Below are 17,409 nucleotides of genomic sequence, written 5' to 3'. Positions count from 1 at the left end.
CTCTCTCTCCCTCAGGGAGATATCTGTACACTGACTGGTGTCTCTCCGTCCCCTCTCTCTCTGGGAGACATCTGTACACTGACTGGTGTCTCTCAGTCCCCTCTCTCAGGCAGATATCTGTACACTGACTGTTGTCTCTCCGTCACAATCTCCCTCTCAGGGAGATATCTGTACACTGACTGGTGTCTCTCAGTCCCCTATCTCTCTCTCAGGGAGATATCTGTACACAGACTGGTGTCTCTCAGTCCCCTCTCTCTCCCTCAGGGAGATATCTGTACACTGACTGGTGTCTCTCCGTCCCCTCTCTCTCTGGGAGACATCTGTACACTGACTGGTGTCTCTCAGTCCTCTCTCTCTCTCTTTCAGGGAGATAGATGTACACTGCCTGGTGTCTCTCAGTCCCCTCACTCTCTCTTCGGGACATATTTGTACACTGACTAGTCACTATCAGTCCCCTGTCTCTCTCTGTCAGGGAGATATCTGTACACTGACTAGTGACTCTCTGTCCCCTCTCTGTCTCAGCGAGATATCTGTACACTGTCTGGTGTCTCTCCGTCCCCTCTCTCTCAGGGAGACATCTGTACACTGACTGGTGTCTCTCAGTCCCCTCTCTCTCTCAGGGAGATAGATGTACACTGACTGGTGTCTCTCAGTCCCCTCCCTCTCTCTTCGGGACATATTTGTACACTGACTAGTCACTCTCAGTCCCCTGTCTCTCTCTGTCAGGGAGATATCTGTACACTGACTGGTGTCTCTCATGTCCCCGTCTCTCTCTCTCAGTGAGATATCTGTACACTGACTGACTGGTGTCTCTCAGTCCCCTCTCTCTCAGGGAGATATCTGTACACTGACTGGTGTCTCTCAGTCCCCTCTCTCTCTCAGGGAGATAGATGTACACTGACTGGTGTCTCTCAGTCCCCTCTCTCAGGCAGATATCTGTACACTGACTGGTGTCTCTCCGTCACAATCTCCCTCTCAGGGAGATATCTGTACACTGACTGGTGTCTCTCAGTCCCCTATCTCTCTCTCAGGGAGATATCTGTACACAGACTGGTGTCTCTCAGTCCCCTCTCTCTCCCTCAGGGAGATATCTGTACACTGACTGGTGTCTCTCCGTCCCCTCTCTCTCTGGGAGACATCTGTACACTGACTGGTGTCTCTCAGTCCTCTCTCTCTCTCTTTCAGGGAGATAGATGTACACTGCCTGGTGTCTCTCAGTCCCCTCACTCTCTCTTCGGGACATATTTGTACACTGACTAGTCACTATCAGTCCCCTGTCTCTCTCTGTCAGGGAGATATCTGTACACTGACTAGTGACTCTCTGTCCCCTCTCTGTCTCAGCGAGATATCTGTACACTGTCTGGTGTCTCTCAGTCCCCCCTCTCTCTCTCTCAGGAAGGTATCTGTACACGGATTGGTTTCTCTCAGTCCCCTCTCTCTATCTCAGGGAGATATCTGTACACTAACCTGTGTCTCTCGCTGCCCTTTCTCTCTCCGGGAGATATCTGTATACTGACTGGTGTCTCTCAGTCACGTCTCTCTCTCTCTCAGGGAGATATGTGTACACTGACTGTTGTCTCTCAGTCCCCTCCCTCTCTCTCAGGGAGATATCTGTACACTGACTGGTGTCTCTCAGTCCCCTCTCTCAGGGAGATATCTGTACACTGACTGGTGTCTCTCAGTCCTCTCTCTCTCAGGGACAGGGTGGGCGGCACGGTGGCACAGTGGTTAGCACTGCTGCCTCACAGCGCCAGAGACCCGGGTTCAATTCCCGCCTCAGGCGACCGACTGTGTGGAGTTTGCACATTCTCCCCGTGTCTGCGTGGGTTTCCTCCGGGTGCTCCGGTTTCCTCCCCCAGTCCAAAAATGTTCAGGTTAGGTGAATTGGCCGTGCTAAATTGCCCGCAGTGTTAGGTGTAGCGGAATGGGTCTGGGTGGGTGCGCTTCGGCGGGTCACTGTGGACTGGTTGGGCCGAAGGCCTGTTTCCACACTGTAAGTAATCTCATCTCATCTCATCTAATCTGTACACTGACTGGTGTCTCTCAGTCCCCTCTCTCTCAGGGAGGTATCTGTTCACTGACTGGTGTCTCTCAGTCCCCCCTCTCTCAGGGAGGTATCTGTTCACTGACTGGTGTCTCTCAGTCCCCTCTCTCTCTGTCAGGGAGATATCTGTACACTGACTGGTGTCTCTCAGTCCCCTCTCTCTATCTCAGGGAGATATCTGTACACTGACTGGTGTCTCTCAGTCCCCTCTCTCTCAGGGAGGTATCTGTTCACTGACTGGTGTCTCTCAGTCCCCTCTCTCTCTGTCAGGGAGATATCTGTACACTGACTGGTGTCTCTCAGTCCCCTCTCTCTATCTCAGGGAGATATCTGTACACTGACTGGTGTCTCTCAGTCCCCTCTCTCTCTGTCAGGGAGATATCTGTACACTGACTGGTGTCTCTCAGTCCCCTCTCTCTCTGTCAGGGAGATATCTGTACACCGACTGCTGTCTCTCAGTCCCCTGTATCTCTCTCTCTCAGCGAGATATCTGTACACTGACTGGTGTCTCTCAGTCCCCTCTCTCTCTCAGGGAGATATCTGTACACTGACTGGTGTCTCTCAGACCCCTCTCTCTCTCAGCGAGATATTGGTACACTGACTAGTCACTCTCAGACCCCTCTCTGTCTCAGGGAGATATCTTTACACTGACTGGTGTCTCTCAGTCCCCCTGCTCTCTCTCAGGGAGATATCTGTACACTGACTGCTGACTCTCAGTCCCCTCTCACTTACAGGGAGATATCTGTACACTGACTGGTGTCTCTTAGTCCCGCCTCTCTCATGGAGATATCTGTATACTGACTGGTGTCTCTCAGTCCCCTCTCTCTCAGGGAGATATCTGTACACTGACTGGTGCATCTCAGTCCCCTCTCTCTATCTCAGGGAGATATCTGTACACTAACCTGTGTCTCTCACTGCCCTTTCTCTCTGAGGGAGATATCTGTACACTGACTGGTGTCTCTCAGTCCCCTCTCACTCAGGGAGATATCTGTACATTTACTGGTGTCTCTCAGTCCCCTCTCTCTCTCAGGCAGATATCTGTTCACTGACTGGTGTCTCTCAGTCCCCTCTCTCTCCCTCAGGGAGATATCTGTATACTGACTGGGGTCTCTCAGTCCCCTCTCTCTCTCAGGGAGATATCTGTACACTGACTGGTGTCTCTCAGTCCCCTCGCTCTCCCTCAGGGAGATATCTGTACACTGACTACTGTCTCTCAGTCCCGTCTCTCTCAGGGAGATATCTGTACATTGACTGGTGTCTCTCATTCCCCTCTCTCTCTCAGGGAGATAGATGTACACTGACTGGTGTCTCTCCGACACCTCTCTCTCTCAGGGAGATATCTGTACACTGACGGGTGTCTCTCAGAGAAAGGGGATTGAGAGACACCAGTCAGTGTAAAGATATCTCCCTGAGAGAGAGGGGGGACTGAGAGACACCAGTCCGTGTGCAGGTATCTCCCTGAGAGAGAGAGGGGACTGAGAGACAGTAGTCAGTGTACAGATATCTCCCTGAGAGAGAGAGAGGGTCTACTGAGAGACACCAGTCAGTGTACAGATATCTCCCTGAGAGAGAGAGGGGACTGAGAGACACCAGTCAGTGTACAGATATCTCCCTGAGAGAGAGAGGGGACTGAGAGACACCAGTCAGTGTACAGGTAACTCCCTGAGAGAGAGAGGGGACTGAGAGACACCAGTCAGTGTGCAGATATCTCCCTGAGAGAGAGGGGACTGAGAGACACCAGTCAGTGTACAGATATCTCCCTGAGAGAGAGAGGGGACTGAGAGACACCAGTCAGTGTACAGATATCTACCTGAGAGAGAGGGGGGACTGAGAGACACCAGTCAGTGTCCAGATATCTCCCTGAGACAGAGGACTGTCTTCCCCACAGCACGGAAACTGCAGCTGTTCAAGATTGTGGCTCACCCCCATCTTCTTACGTGGGGTAACTCGGGATGGCGAAATTAAGACTGGGCCCTGGCAGCGACACCCCCACACAAACACAATGACAGTGGGGGTGAATATGAGATGGTTTGGGTCCATTGGGATAGTGTTAAGTGGGATTGAATGGGAAGGGGTTTGGGGTCCATTGGGATGGTGTAGAGCGGGAGTGAACGGGAAGGGGTTTGGGTTCCATTGGGACGGTGTCGAGTGGGAGTGAACGTGAAGGGGTTTGGGGTCCATTGGGACGGTGTAGAGTGGGAGTGAACGGGAAGGGGTTTGGGTCCGTTGGGACGGTGTAGAGTGGGAGTGAACGGGAAGGGGTTTGGGGTCCATTGGGACGGTGTAGAGTGGGAGTGAACGGGAAGGGGTTTGGGGAACATTGGGAAGGTGTAGAGTGGGAGTGAACGGGAAGGGGTTTGGGTCCATGGGGACAATGTAGAGTGGGAGTGAACGGGAAGGGGTGTAGGTCCATTGGGACAATGTAGAGCGGGAGTGAACGGGAAGGGGTTTGGGGTCCATTGGGACGGTGTAGAGTGGGAGTGAACGGGAAGGGGTTTGGGGAACATTGGGACGATGTAGAGTGGGAGTGAACGGGAAGGGGTTTGGGTCCGTTAGGACGGTGTAGAGTGGGAGTGAACGGGAAGGGGGTTGGGGTCCATTGGGACGGTGTAGAGTGGGAGTGAACGGGAAGGGGTTTGGGGTCCATTGGGACGGTGTAGAGTGGGAGTGAACGGGAAGGGGTTTGGGGTCCATTGGGACGGTGTAGAGTGGGAGTGAACGGGAAGCGGTTTGGGGTCCATTGGGACGGTGTAGAGCGGGAGTGAACGGGAAGGGGTTTGGGGTCCATTGGGACGGTGTAGAGCGGGAGTGAACGGGAAGGGGTTTGGGGTCCATTGGGACGGTGTAGAGCGGGAGTGAACGGGAAGGGGTTTGGGGTCCATTGGGACGGTGTAGAGCGGGAGTGAACGGGAAGGGGTTTGGGTCCATTGGGACGGTGTAGAGCGGGAGTGAACGGGAAGGGGTTTGGGTCCATTGGGACGGTGTAGAGCGGGAGTGAACGGGAAGGGGTTTGGGGTCCATTGGGACGGTGTAGAGTGGGAGTGAACGGGAAGGGGTTTGGGGTCCATTGGGACGGTGTAGAGTGGGAGTGAACGGGAAGGGGTTTGGGGTCCATTGGGACGATGTAGAGTGGGAGTGAACGGGAAGGGGTTTGGGTCCGTTAGGACGGTGTAGAGTGGGAGTGAACGGGAAGGGGTTTGGGGTCCATTGGGACGGTGCAGAGTGGGAGTGAACGGGAAGGGGTTTGGGGTCCATTGGGACGATGTAGAGTGGGAGTGAACGGGAAGGGGTTTGGGGTCCATTGGGACGGTGTAGAGTGGGAGTGAACGGGAAGGGGTTTGGGCCCATTGGGATGGTTGTTCTCCAACTAAGACAACAATCCCTCCCCACCTCACAGTTCCATCGAGCTCTCCCTTGCCTCCCTGTATATAAACCACCCCGGACCCCTCGATTGGATTCCAGTCTGTAACTCCCTCCCGGATATCTGTTATTCTGTATATACACCACCCCTATCTTGAGCAGTCAGCAGTACAATCCAGTGGGCACAGTTTGAGAGGTGTCAGGTAAGAGGTACCAAGATTAAATGTAGCCGGAGGGTTGCACAAGCCTTGTGCTGTACAGTGTGTTGAGAGTCAGTGACACTCTGTGGTCCAGCAGACCTCATCCTGTGGAGATATGACACTTCCGTCACGCCAGACCAACGTGACAGCACTAAGGCGTGTGGTTTAGGCTGGGGCCCTGTGGGGCGTGTCAGACAACATAAAACACGGCCCTCCCTGTCGCCTGCACTCTCTCAGTCACGGCGGGTGTGAGGTCGGAGAGGATCAGCAGTTAACACTGAACCGAGGTAGCTGCAAACCGAGCACTGTATTAAACTGGGACAATGTAGGGGTACCACACGGAGGGCAAAGGTATCAGCAGCTCAGGACAGGGTTCAAGTCACAGAGAGAGAAAGCAGAGCTTTTGGGTCGGTGCGATATAGAATAACAGATACCCGGGAGGGAGTTACAGACTCGAATCTAATCGAGGGGTTCGGGGTGGTTTATATACAGAATAACAGATATCCGGGAGGGAGTTACAGACTGGGATCTAATCGAGGGGTTCGGGGTGGTTTATATACAGAATAACAGATACCCGGGAGGGAGTTACAGACTGGAATCTAATCGAGGGGTTCGGGGTGGTTTATATACAGAATAACAGATATCCGGGAGGGAGTTACAGACTGGAATCTAATCGAGGGGTTCAGGTGGTTTATATACAGAATAACAGATACCAGGGAGGGAGTTACAGACTGGAATCTAATCGAAGGGTTCAGGGTGGTTTATATACAGAATAACAGATACCTGGGAGGGAGTTACAGACTGGGATCTAATCGAGGGGTTCGGGGTGGTTTATATATAGAATAACAGATACCCGGAAGGGAGTTACAGACTGGGATCTAATCGAGGGGTTCGGGGTGGTTTATATATAGAATAACAGATACCCGGAAGGGAGTTACAGACTGGGATCTAATCGAGGGGTTCGGGGTGGTTTATATATAGAATAACAGATACCCGGAAGGGAGTTACAGACTGGGATCTAATCGAGGGGTTCGGGGTTGTTTATATACAGAATAACAGATACCAGGGAGGGAGTTACAGACTGGAATCTAATCGAGGGGTTCGGGGTGGTTTATATACAGAATAACAGATACCCGGGAGGGAGTTACAGACTGGGATCTAATCGAGGGGTTCAGGGTGGTTTATATACAGAATAACAGATACCCGGGAGGGAGTTACAGACTGGGATCTAATCGAGGGGATCGGGGTGGTTTATATACAGAATAACAGATACCCGGGAGGGAGTTACAGACTGGAATCTAATCGAGGGGTTCGGGGTAGTTTATATACAGAATAACAGATACCCGGGAGGGAGTTATGGACTGGAATCTAATCGAGGTGTTCAGGGTGGTTTATATACAGAATAACAGATACCCGGGAGGGAGTTACAGACCGGAATCTAATCGAGGGGTTCGGGATGGTTTATATACACAATAACAGATACCCGGGAGACAGTTATAGACAGGAATCAAATCGAGGGGTTAGGGGTGGTTTATATACAGAATAACAGATACCCGGAAGGTAGTTACAGACTGGAATCTAATCGAGGGGTTCGGGATGGTTTATATACACAATAACAGATACACGGGAGTCAGTTACAGACTGGAATCTAATCGAGGGTTTCAGGGTGGTTTATACACAGAATAACAGAAAATCAGGAGTGTGTTACAGACTAGAATCGAATCGAGGGTTTCAGGGTGGTTTATGTACAGAATAACAGATACCCGGGAGGGAGTTACAGACTGGAATCTAATCGAGGGGTTCAGTGTGGTTTATATACAGAATAACAGATACCCGGGAGGGAGTTACAGACTGCAATCAAATCGAGCAGCTCTGGGTGGTTTAAATACAGAATAACAGATACCCGGGAGGGAGTTATAGATTGGAATCTAATCGAGGGGTTCCCGGGGGTTTATATACAGAATAACAGATACCCGGGAGGGAGTTATTGATTGGAATCTATTCAAGGGGTTCAGTGTGATTTATATACAGAATAACAGATACCCGGGAGGGAGTTACAGACTGGACTCTAATCGAGGGGTTCGGGGTGGTGTATATACAGAATAACAGATACCCGGGAGGGAGTTACAGACTGGAATCTAATCGAGGGGTTCAGGGTGGTTTATATACAGAATAACAGATACCCGGGAGGGAGTTACAGACTGGAATCTAATCGAGGGGTTCAGGGGTGGTTTATATACAGAATAACAGATACACGGGAGGGAGTTACAGACTGGAATCTAATCGAGGGGTTCGGGGGGGTTTATATACAGAATAACAGATACCCAGGAGGGAGTTACAGACTGGAATCTAATCGAGGGGTTCGGGGGGTTTATATACAGAATAACAGATACTCAGGAGGGAGTTACAGACTGGAATCTAATCGAGGGGTTCGGGGTGGTTTGTATACAGAATAACGGATACCTGGGAGGGAGTCACAGCCTGGAATCTAAACGAGGGGTTCGGGGTGGTTGATATAGAGAATAACAGATTACTGGGAGTGAGGTACAGACTGGAATCTAATCGAGGGCTTCAGGGTGGTTTACATACAGAATAACAGATACCTGGGAGAGAGTTACGGACTGGAATCTAATCGAGGGGTTCGGGGTAATTTATATACAGAATAACAGATACCCGGGATGGAGTTACAGCCTGGAATCTAAACGAGGGGTTCTGGGTGGTTTATATACACAATGACAGATACCCAGGAGAGAGTTACAGCCTGGAATCTAAACGAAGGGTTCTGGGTGGTTGATATACAGAATAACAGATAACCGGGAGTGAGGTACAGACTGGAATCTAATCGAGGGCTTCAGGGTGGTTTACATACAGAATAACTGATACCTGGGAGAGAGTTACGGAATGGAATCTAATCGAGGGGTTCGGGGTGATTTAAATACAGAATAACAGATACCCGGGAGGGAGTTACAGACAGGAATCTAATCGAGGGGTTAAGGGTGGTTTATATACAGAATAACAGATACCCGGGAGGGAGTTACAGACTGGAATCTAATCGAGTGTTTCAGGGAGGTTTATATGCAGAATTATAGATACCCGGGAGGGAGTTACAGACTGGAATGTAATCGAGGGGTTCAGGGTGGTTTATATACAGAATAACGGATACCTGGGAGTGATTTACAGACTGGAATCTGATCGAGGTGTGCGTGGTGGTTTATATACAAAATAACAGATATCCGGGAGTGAGTTACAGACTGGAATCTAATCAAGGGGTTAGGGGGGGTTTATATACAGAATAACAGATACCCGGGAGGGAGTTACAGACTGGAATCTAATCGAGGGGTTCGGGGTGGTTTATATACAGAATAACAGATACACAGAAATGAGTAACAGACTGGAATCTAATCGAGGGGTTCGGGGTGGTTTATATACAGAATAACAGATACCCGGGAGGGAGTTACAGACTGGAATCTAATCGAGGGGTTCGGGGTGGTTTATATACAGAATAACAGATACCCGGGAGGGAGTTACAGACTGGAATCTAATCGAGAGGTTCAGGGTGGTTTATATACAGAATAACAGATACCCGGGAGGGAGTTACGGACTGGAATCTAATCGAGGGGTTAGGGGTGGTTTATATACAAAATCACAGATATCCGGGATTGATTTACAGACTGGAATCTAATCGAGGGATTCAGGGTGTTTTATACACAGAATGACAGATTCCTGGGGAGACAGTTACAGACTGGAATCTAATCGAGGGGTTCAGGGTGGTTTATATACAGAATAACAGATACCCAGGAGGGAGTTACAGACTGAAATCTAATCGAGGGGTTCGGGGTGGTTTATATACAGAATAACAGATACCCGGGAGGGAGTTACAGACGGGAATCTAATCGAGGGGTTCGGGGTGGTTTATATACAGAATAACAGATACCCGGGAGGGAGTTACAGACTGGAATCTAATCGAGGGTTTCAGGGTGGTTTATATACAGAATAACAGATATCCGGGAGGGACTTACGGACTGGAATCTAATCGAGGGGTTCTGGGTGGTTTATAAACAGAATAACAGATACCCGGGAGGGAGTTACAGACTGGAATCTAATCGAGGGGTTCGGGGTGGTTTATATACAGAATAACAGATATCCGGGAGGGAGTTACAGACTGGAATCTAATCGAGGGGTTAGGGGTGGGTTATGTACAGAATAACAGATACCTGGGAGGGAGTTACAGACTGGAATCTAATCGAAGGGTTCAGTGTGGTTTATATACAGAATGACAGATACCCGGGAGGGAGTTACAGACTGGAATCAAATCAAGGGGTTCGGGGTGGTTTATATACAGAATAACAGATACCCGGGAGGGAGTTACAGACTGGAATCTAATCGAAGGGTTCAGTGTGGTTTATATACAGAATAACAGATACCTGGGAGGGAGTTACAGACTGGAATCTAATCGAGGGGTTCAGGGTGGTTTATACACAGAATAACAGATACCCGGGACGGAGTTACAGACTGGAATCTAACCGAAGGATACTGTATGGTTTATATACAGAATAACAGATACCCGGGAGGGAGTTACAGACTGGAATCTAATAGGGGGTTCAGTGCAGTTTATATACAGAATAACAGATACCCAGGAGGGAGTTACAGACTGGAATCTAATCGAGGGGTTCGGGGTGGTGTATGTTTAGAATAACAGATACCTGGGAGGGAGTTACAGACTGGAATCAGATGGTGGGATTCAGGGTAGTTTATATACAGAATAACGGATACCCGGGAGTGAGTTAAAGACTGGAATCTAATCGAGGCGTTCGCGGTGTTTTATATACAGAATAACAGATACCCAGGAGTGAGTTACAGACTGGAATGTAATCGAGAGGTTTGGGGTGGTTTATATACAGAATAACAGATACCCGGGTGTGAGTTACAGACTGGAATGTAATCGAGAGGTTTGGGGTGGTTTATATACAGAATAACAGCTCCCCGAGAGGGTGTTAAAGACTGGAATGTAATCGAGAGGTTCGGGGTGGTTTATATACAGAATAACAGCTCCCCGGGAGGGTGTTAAAGACTGGAAATTAATCGAGAGGTTTGGGGTGGTTTATATACAGAATAACAGCTCCCCGAGAGGGTGTTAAAGACTGGAATGTAATCGAGAGGTTTGGGGTGGTTTATATACAGAATAACAGTTACCCGGGAGGGAGTTACAGACCGGAATCTAATCGAGGGGTTCTGAGTGGTTTATGTTCAGAATAACAGATACCCGGGAGGGAGTTACAGACCGGAATCTAATCGAGGGGTTCGGGGGGATTTATATACAGAATAACAGATACCTGGGAGGGAGTTACAGACTGGAAACTAATCGAGGGGTTCGGGGTGGTTTATGTACAGAATAACAGACACCCGGGAGGGAGTTACAGACTGGAATCTAATCCAGGGGTTCAGGGTGGTTTATATACCAAATAACAGATACCCGGGAGATAGTTATAGACAGGAAACAAATCGAGGGTTTAGGGGTGGTTTATATACAGAATAACAGATACCAGGGATATAGTTATAGACAGGAATCTAATCGAGGGGTTCAGCGTGGTTTACATACAGAATAACAGATACCAGGGATATAGTTACAGACTGGAATCTAATCGAGGGGTTCGAGGTGGTGTATATTTAGAATAACAGATACCTGGGAGGGAGTTACAGACTGGAATCTAATCGAGGGTTTCGTGGTGGTTTACAGACAGAATAACAGATACCTGGGAGGGAGTTACAGACTGGAATCTAATCGAAGGGTTCTGTATGGTTTATATACAGAATAACAGATATCCGGGAGGGAGTTACAGTCTGGAATCTAATCGAGGGGATCGGGGTGGTTTATATACAGAATAACAGATACCCGGGAGGGAGTTACAGACTGGAATCTAATCGAGGGGTTCGGGGGGGTTTATATACAGAATAACAGATACCCGGGAGGGAGTTACAGACTGGAAGCTAATCGAGGGTTTCGGGGTGGTTTATATACAGTATAACAGATACCCGGGAGGGAGTTACAGACTGGAATCTAATCGAGGGGTTCGGGGTGGTTTATATACAGAATAACTGATACCCGGTAGGAAGTTACAGACTGGAATCTAATCGAGGGGTTCGGGGTGGTTTATATACAGAATAACAGATACCCGGGAGGGAGTTCCAGACTGGAATCAGATGGAGGGTTTCAGGGTGGTTTATATACAGAATAACAGATACCTGGGAGAGAGTTACGGACTGGAATCTAATCGAGGGGATCGGGGTCGTTTATATACAGAATAACAGATACCTGGGAGAGAGTTACGGACTGGAATCTAATCGAGGGGTTCGGGGTGGTTTATATACAGAATAACAGCTCCCCGGGGAGGGAGTTACAGACTGGAATCTAATCGAGGGGTTCGGGGGGGTTTATATACAGAATAACAGATACCCGGGAGGGAGTTACAGACTGGAAGCTAATCGAGGGTTTCGGGGTGGTTTATATACAGTATAACAGATACCCGGGAGGGAGTTACAGACTGGAATCTAATCGAGGGGTTCGGGGTGGTTTATATACAGAATAACAGATACCCGGGAGGGAGTTACAGACTGGAATCAGATGGAGGGTTTCAGGGTGGTTTATATACAGAATAACAGATACCTGGGAGAGAGTTACGGACTGGAATCTAATCGAGGGGATCGGGGTCGTTTATATACAGAATAACAGATACCTGGGAGAGAGTTACAGACTGGAATCTAATCGAGGGGTTCGGGGCGGTTTATATACAGAATAACAGCTCCCCGGGGAGGGAGTTACAGACTGGAATCTAATCGAGGGGTTCGGGGTGGTTTATATACAGAATAACAGATACCCGGGAGGGAGTTACAGACTGGAATCTAATCGAGGGTTTCAGGGTAGTTTACATGCAGAATAACAGATATCCGGGAGGGACTTATGGACTGGAATCTAATCGAGGGGTTCGGGGGGGTTTATATACAGAATAACAGATACCCGGGAGGGAGTTACAGACTGGAATCTAATCGAGGGTTTCAGGGTAGTTTACATACAGAATAACAGATATCCGGGAGGGACTTATGGACTGGGATCTAATCGAGGGGTTCGGGGGGGTTTATATACAGAATAACAGATACCCGGGAGGGAGTTACAGACTGGAATCTAATCGAGGGGTTCTGGGTGGTTTATATACAGAATAACAGATACCCGGGATGGAGTTACAGACTGGATTCTAATCGAGGGGTTCGGGGTGGTTTATATACAGAATAACAGATACCCCGGAGGGAGTTACAAACTGGATTCTAATCGAGGGGTTCTGGGTGGTTTATATACAGAATAACAGATACCCCGGAGGGAGTTACAGACTGGAATCTAATCGAGGGGTTCTGGGTGGTTTATATACAGAATAACAGATACCCGGGATGGAGTTACAGACTGGATTCTAATCGAGGGGTTCGGGGTGGTTTATATACAGAATAACAGGCATCCGGGAGGGAGTTACAGACTGGAATCTAATCGAGGGGTTCAGGCTGGTTTTTATACAAAATAACAGATACCCGGGAGGGAGTTACAGACTGGAATCTAATCGAGGGGTTCGGGGTGGTTTATATACTGAATAACAGATACCCGGGAGGGAGTTACAGACTGGAATCTAATCGAGGGGTTCGGGGTGGTTTATATACAGAATAACAGATACCCGGGAGGGAGTTACAGTCTGGAATCTAATCGAGCAGTTCCAGGTGGTTTATTTACAGAATAACAGACACCTGGGAGGGAGGTCCAGACTGGAATCTAATCGAGGGGTTCGGGGTGGTTTATATACAGAATAACAGATACCCGGGAGGGAGTTACAGACAGGAATCGAATCGAGGGTTTCGTGGTGGTTTATATACAGAATAACAGACATCCGGGAGGGAGTTACAGACTGGAATCTAATCGAGGGGTTCAGGCTGGATTTTATACAAAATAACAGATACCTGGGAGGGAGTTACAGACTGGAATCTAATCGAGGGGTTCAGGGTGGTTTATATACAGAATAACAGATACCCGGGAGTGAGTCACAGACTGGAATCTAATCGAGGGGTTCGGGGTGGTTTATATACAGAATAACAGATACCCGGGAGGGAGTTACAGACTGGAATCTAATCGAGCAGTGGTTTATTTACAGAATAACAGATACCTGGGAGGGAGTTACAGACTGGAATCTAATCGAGGCGATTGGGGGGGTTTATTTACAGAATAACAGATACCCGGGAGGGAGTTACAGACTGGAACCTAATCGAAGGGTTCAGGGTGGTTTATATACAGAATAACAGATACCCGGGAGGGAGTTACAGACTAGAATCTAATCGAGGGGTTCGGGGTGGTTTATATACAGAATAACAGATACCCGGGAGGGAGTTACAGACTGGAATCTAATCGAAGGATTCTGTATGGTTTATATACAGAATAACAGATACCCGGGATGGAGTTACAGACTGGAATCTAATCGAGGGGTGGGGGGGGGGGTTTATACACAGAGTAACAGATACACGAGCGAGTTACAGACTGGAATCTAATCGAAGGATTCTGTATGGTTTATATACAGAATAACGGATACCTGGGAGGGAGTTACAGACTGGAATCGAATCGAGGGTTTCGTGGTGGTTTTTATACCGAATAAGAGATACCTGAGAGGGAGTTACAGACTGGAATCTAATCGAGGGGTTCAGGCTGGTTTTTATACAAAATAACAGATACCTGGGAGGGAGTTACAGACTGGAATCTAATCGAAGGGTTCTGTATGATTTATATGCACAATAACAGATACCCAGGAGTGAGGTACAGTCTGGAATCTAATTGAGTGGTTCGGGGTGGTTTATATACACAATAACAGATACCCAGGAGTGAGTTACAGTCTGGAATCTAATCGAGGAGTTCGGGATGGTTTATATAGACAATAACAGATACCCAGGAGTGAGTTACAGTCTGGAATCTAATCGAGGCTTTCGGGGTGGTTTATATACAGAATAACAGATACCCGGGAGGGAGTTACAGACTGGAATCTAATTGAAGGATTCTGTATAGTTTATATACAGAATAACAGATACCCGGGATGGAGTTACAGTCTGGAATACAATCGATGGGTTCGGAGTGGTTTATACACAGAATAACGGATACCTGGGAGTGAGTTACGGACTGGAATATAATCGAGGGTTTCGGGGTGGTTTATATACACAATAACAGATATGTGGGAGTGAGTTACAGACTGAAATCTAATCGAGGGGTTCATGCTGTTTTTTATACAGAATAACAGATACCAGGGAGGGAGTTACAGACTGGAATCTAATCGAGGGGTGCAGGGTGGTTCTTTACAGAATAACAGATACCCGGGAGGGAGTTACAGACTGGAATCTAATCAAGGGGTTCGGGATGGTTTATATACAGAATAACAGATACCCGGGAGTGAGTTACAGACTGGAATCTAATCGAGGGGTTCGGGGTGGTTTATATACAGAATAACAGATACCCGGGATGGAGTTACAGACTGGAATCTAATCGAGGGTTCGGGGTGGTTTATATACAGAATAACAGATACCCGGGATGGAGTTACAGACTGGATTCTAATCGAGGGTTCGGGGTGGTTTATATACAGAATAACAGATACCCGGGAGGGAGTTACAAACTGGACTCTAATCGAGGGGTTCAGTGTGGTTTATATACAGAATAACAGATACCCGGGATGGAGTTACAGACTGGAATCTAATCGAGGGGTTCAGGTTGGTTTATATACAGAATAACAGGTACCCCGGGAGGGAGTTACAGACTGGAATCTAATCGAGGGATTCGGGGTGGTTTTTACACAGAATAACTGATACCCGGGATGGAATTACAGACTGGAATCTAATCGAGAGGTTCAGGGTGGTTCATTTACAGAATAACAGATACTCGGGAGGGAGTTATGCACTGGAACCTAATCGAGGGGTTTGGGGTGGTTTATATACAGAATAACAGATACCCGGGAGGGAGTTACAGACTGGAATCTAATCGAAGAATTCTGTATGGTTTATATACAGAATAACGGATACCCGGGATGGAGTTACAGACTGGAATCTAATCGAGGGGTAAGGGGGTTTTATACACAGAATAACAGATACACGAGCGAGTTACAGAATGGAATCTAATCGATGGGTTCAGGGTGGTTTATATACAGAATAACAGATACCCGGGAGGGAGTTACAGACTGGAATCGAATCGAGGGGTTCGGGTTGGTTTTTATACAGAATAACGGATACCTGAGAGGGAGTTACAGACTGGAATCTAATCGAAGGATTCTGTATGGTTTATATACAGAATAACAGATACCCGGGAGGGAGTTACAGACCGGAATCTAATCGAGGGATTTGGGGTGGTTTGCACACAGAATAACAGACACCAGGGAGGAAGTTACAGACTGGAATCTATTCGAGGGATTCGGGAGGGTTTGTATACAGAATAACTGACACCCGGGAGGGAGTTACAGACTGGAATCTAACCGAGGGGTTCGGGGTGGTTTATATACAGAATAACAGCTCCCCGAGAGGGTGTTAAAGACTGGGATGTAATCGAGAGGTTTGGGGTGGTTTATATACAGAATAACAGTTACCCGGGAGGGAGTTACAGACCGGAATCTAATCGAGGGGTTCTGAGTGGTTTATGTTCAGAATAACAGATACCCTGGAGGGAGTTACAGACCGGAATCTAATCGAGGGGTTCGGGGGATTTATATACAGAATAACAGATACCTGGGAGGGAGTTACAGACTGGAAACTAATCGAGGGGTTCGGGTTGGTTTATGTACAGAATAACAGACACCCGGGAGGGAGTTACAGACTGGAATCTAATCCAGGAGTTCAGGGTGGTTTATATACCGAATAACAGATACCCGGGAGATAGTTATAGACAGGAAACAAATCGAGGGTATAGGGGTGGTTTATATACAAAATAACAGATACCAGGGATATAGTTATAGACAGGAAACTAATCGAGGGGTTCAGCGTGGTTTACATACAGAATAACAGATACCCCGGGAGGGAGTTACAGACTGGAATCTAATCGAGGGGTTCAGCGTGGTTTACATACAGAATAACAGATACCCCGGGAGGGAGTTACAGACTGGAATCTAATCGAGGGGATCAGGGTGGTTTATATACAGAATAACAGATACCCGGGAGGGAGTTACACACTGGAATCTAATCGAGGGTTTCAGGGTGGTTTATACACAGAATAACAGATACCTGGGAGGGAGTTATAGACTGGAATCTAATCGAGGGGTTCAGGGTGGTTTATATACAGAATAACAGATACCTGGGAGGGAGTTATAGACTGGAATCTAATCGAGGGGTTCAGGGTGGTTTATATACAAAATAACAGATACCCCGGGAGGGAGTTACAGACTGGAATCTAATCGAGGGGTTCAGCGTGGTTTATATACAGAATAACAGATACCCGGGAGGGAGTTACAGACTGGAATCTAATCGAGGGGTTCGGGATGGTTTATATACAGAATAACAGATATCCGGGAGGGAGTTACAGACTGGAATCTAATCGAGCAGTTCAGGGTGGTTTATATACAGAATAACAGATACCCGGGAGGGAGTTACAGACTGGAATCTAATCGAGAGGTTCAGGATGGTTCATATACAGAATAACAGATACCCGGGAGTGAGTTACAGACTGGAATCTAATTGAGGGGTTAGGGGGGGTTTAGATTAGATTAGATTACTTACAGTGTGGAAACAGGCCCTTCGGCCCAACAAGTCCACACC

At 48.0% G+C, this 17,409-nt stretch overlaps 1 pseudogene across 2 annotated transcripts in view; it reads left to right on the top strand.

The window, feature by feature from the left end:
* Window positions 1-5,766: 5,766 nt before the first annotated feature.
* The window catches only part of LOC122546759 (perforin-1 pseudogene), a 55,974-nt pseudogene continuing 44,331 nt past the window's right edge, over window positions 5,767-17,409 (top strand). The window contains exon 1 of one of the 2 annotated variants that reach the window (XR_015754056.1): window positions 5,767-5,891. The product of XR_015754056.1 is annotated as a perforin-1 pseudogene, transcript variant X1 (transcript). The remainder of the gene's footprint in view (window positions 5,892-17,409) is intronic. The other variant, XR_015754057.1, reaches the window with a different exon arrangement.

Source organism: Chiloscyllium plagiosum, unplaced genomic scaffold (genome assembly GCF_037043375.1).
Source record: "Chiloscyllium plagiosum isolate Xiang-an unplaced genomic scaffold, Cpla_swu_hap1 HiC_scaffold_41, whole genome shotgun sequence".
NCBI classification, from domain to species: domain Eukaryota; kingdom Metazoa; phylum Chordata; class Chondrichthyes; order Orectolobiformes; family Hemiscylliidae; genus Chiloscyllium; species Chiloscyllium plagiosum.
The sequence above is the reverse complement of the archived record's forward strand: the minus strand, read 5'-3'. Positions and strand labels throughout refer to the sequence as shown.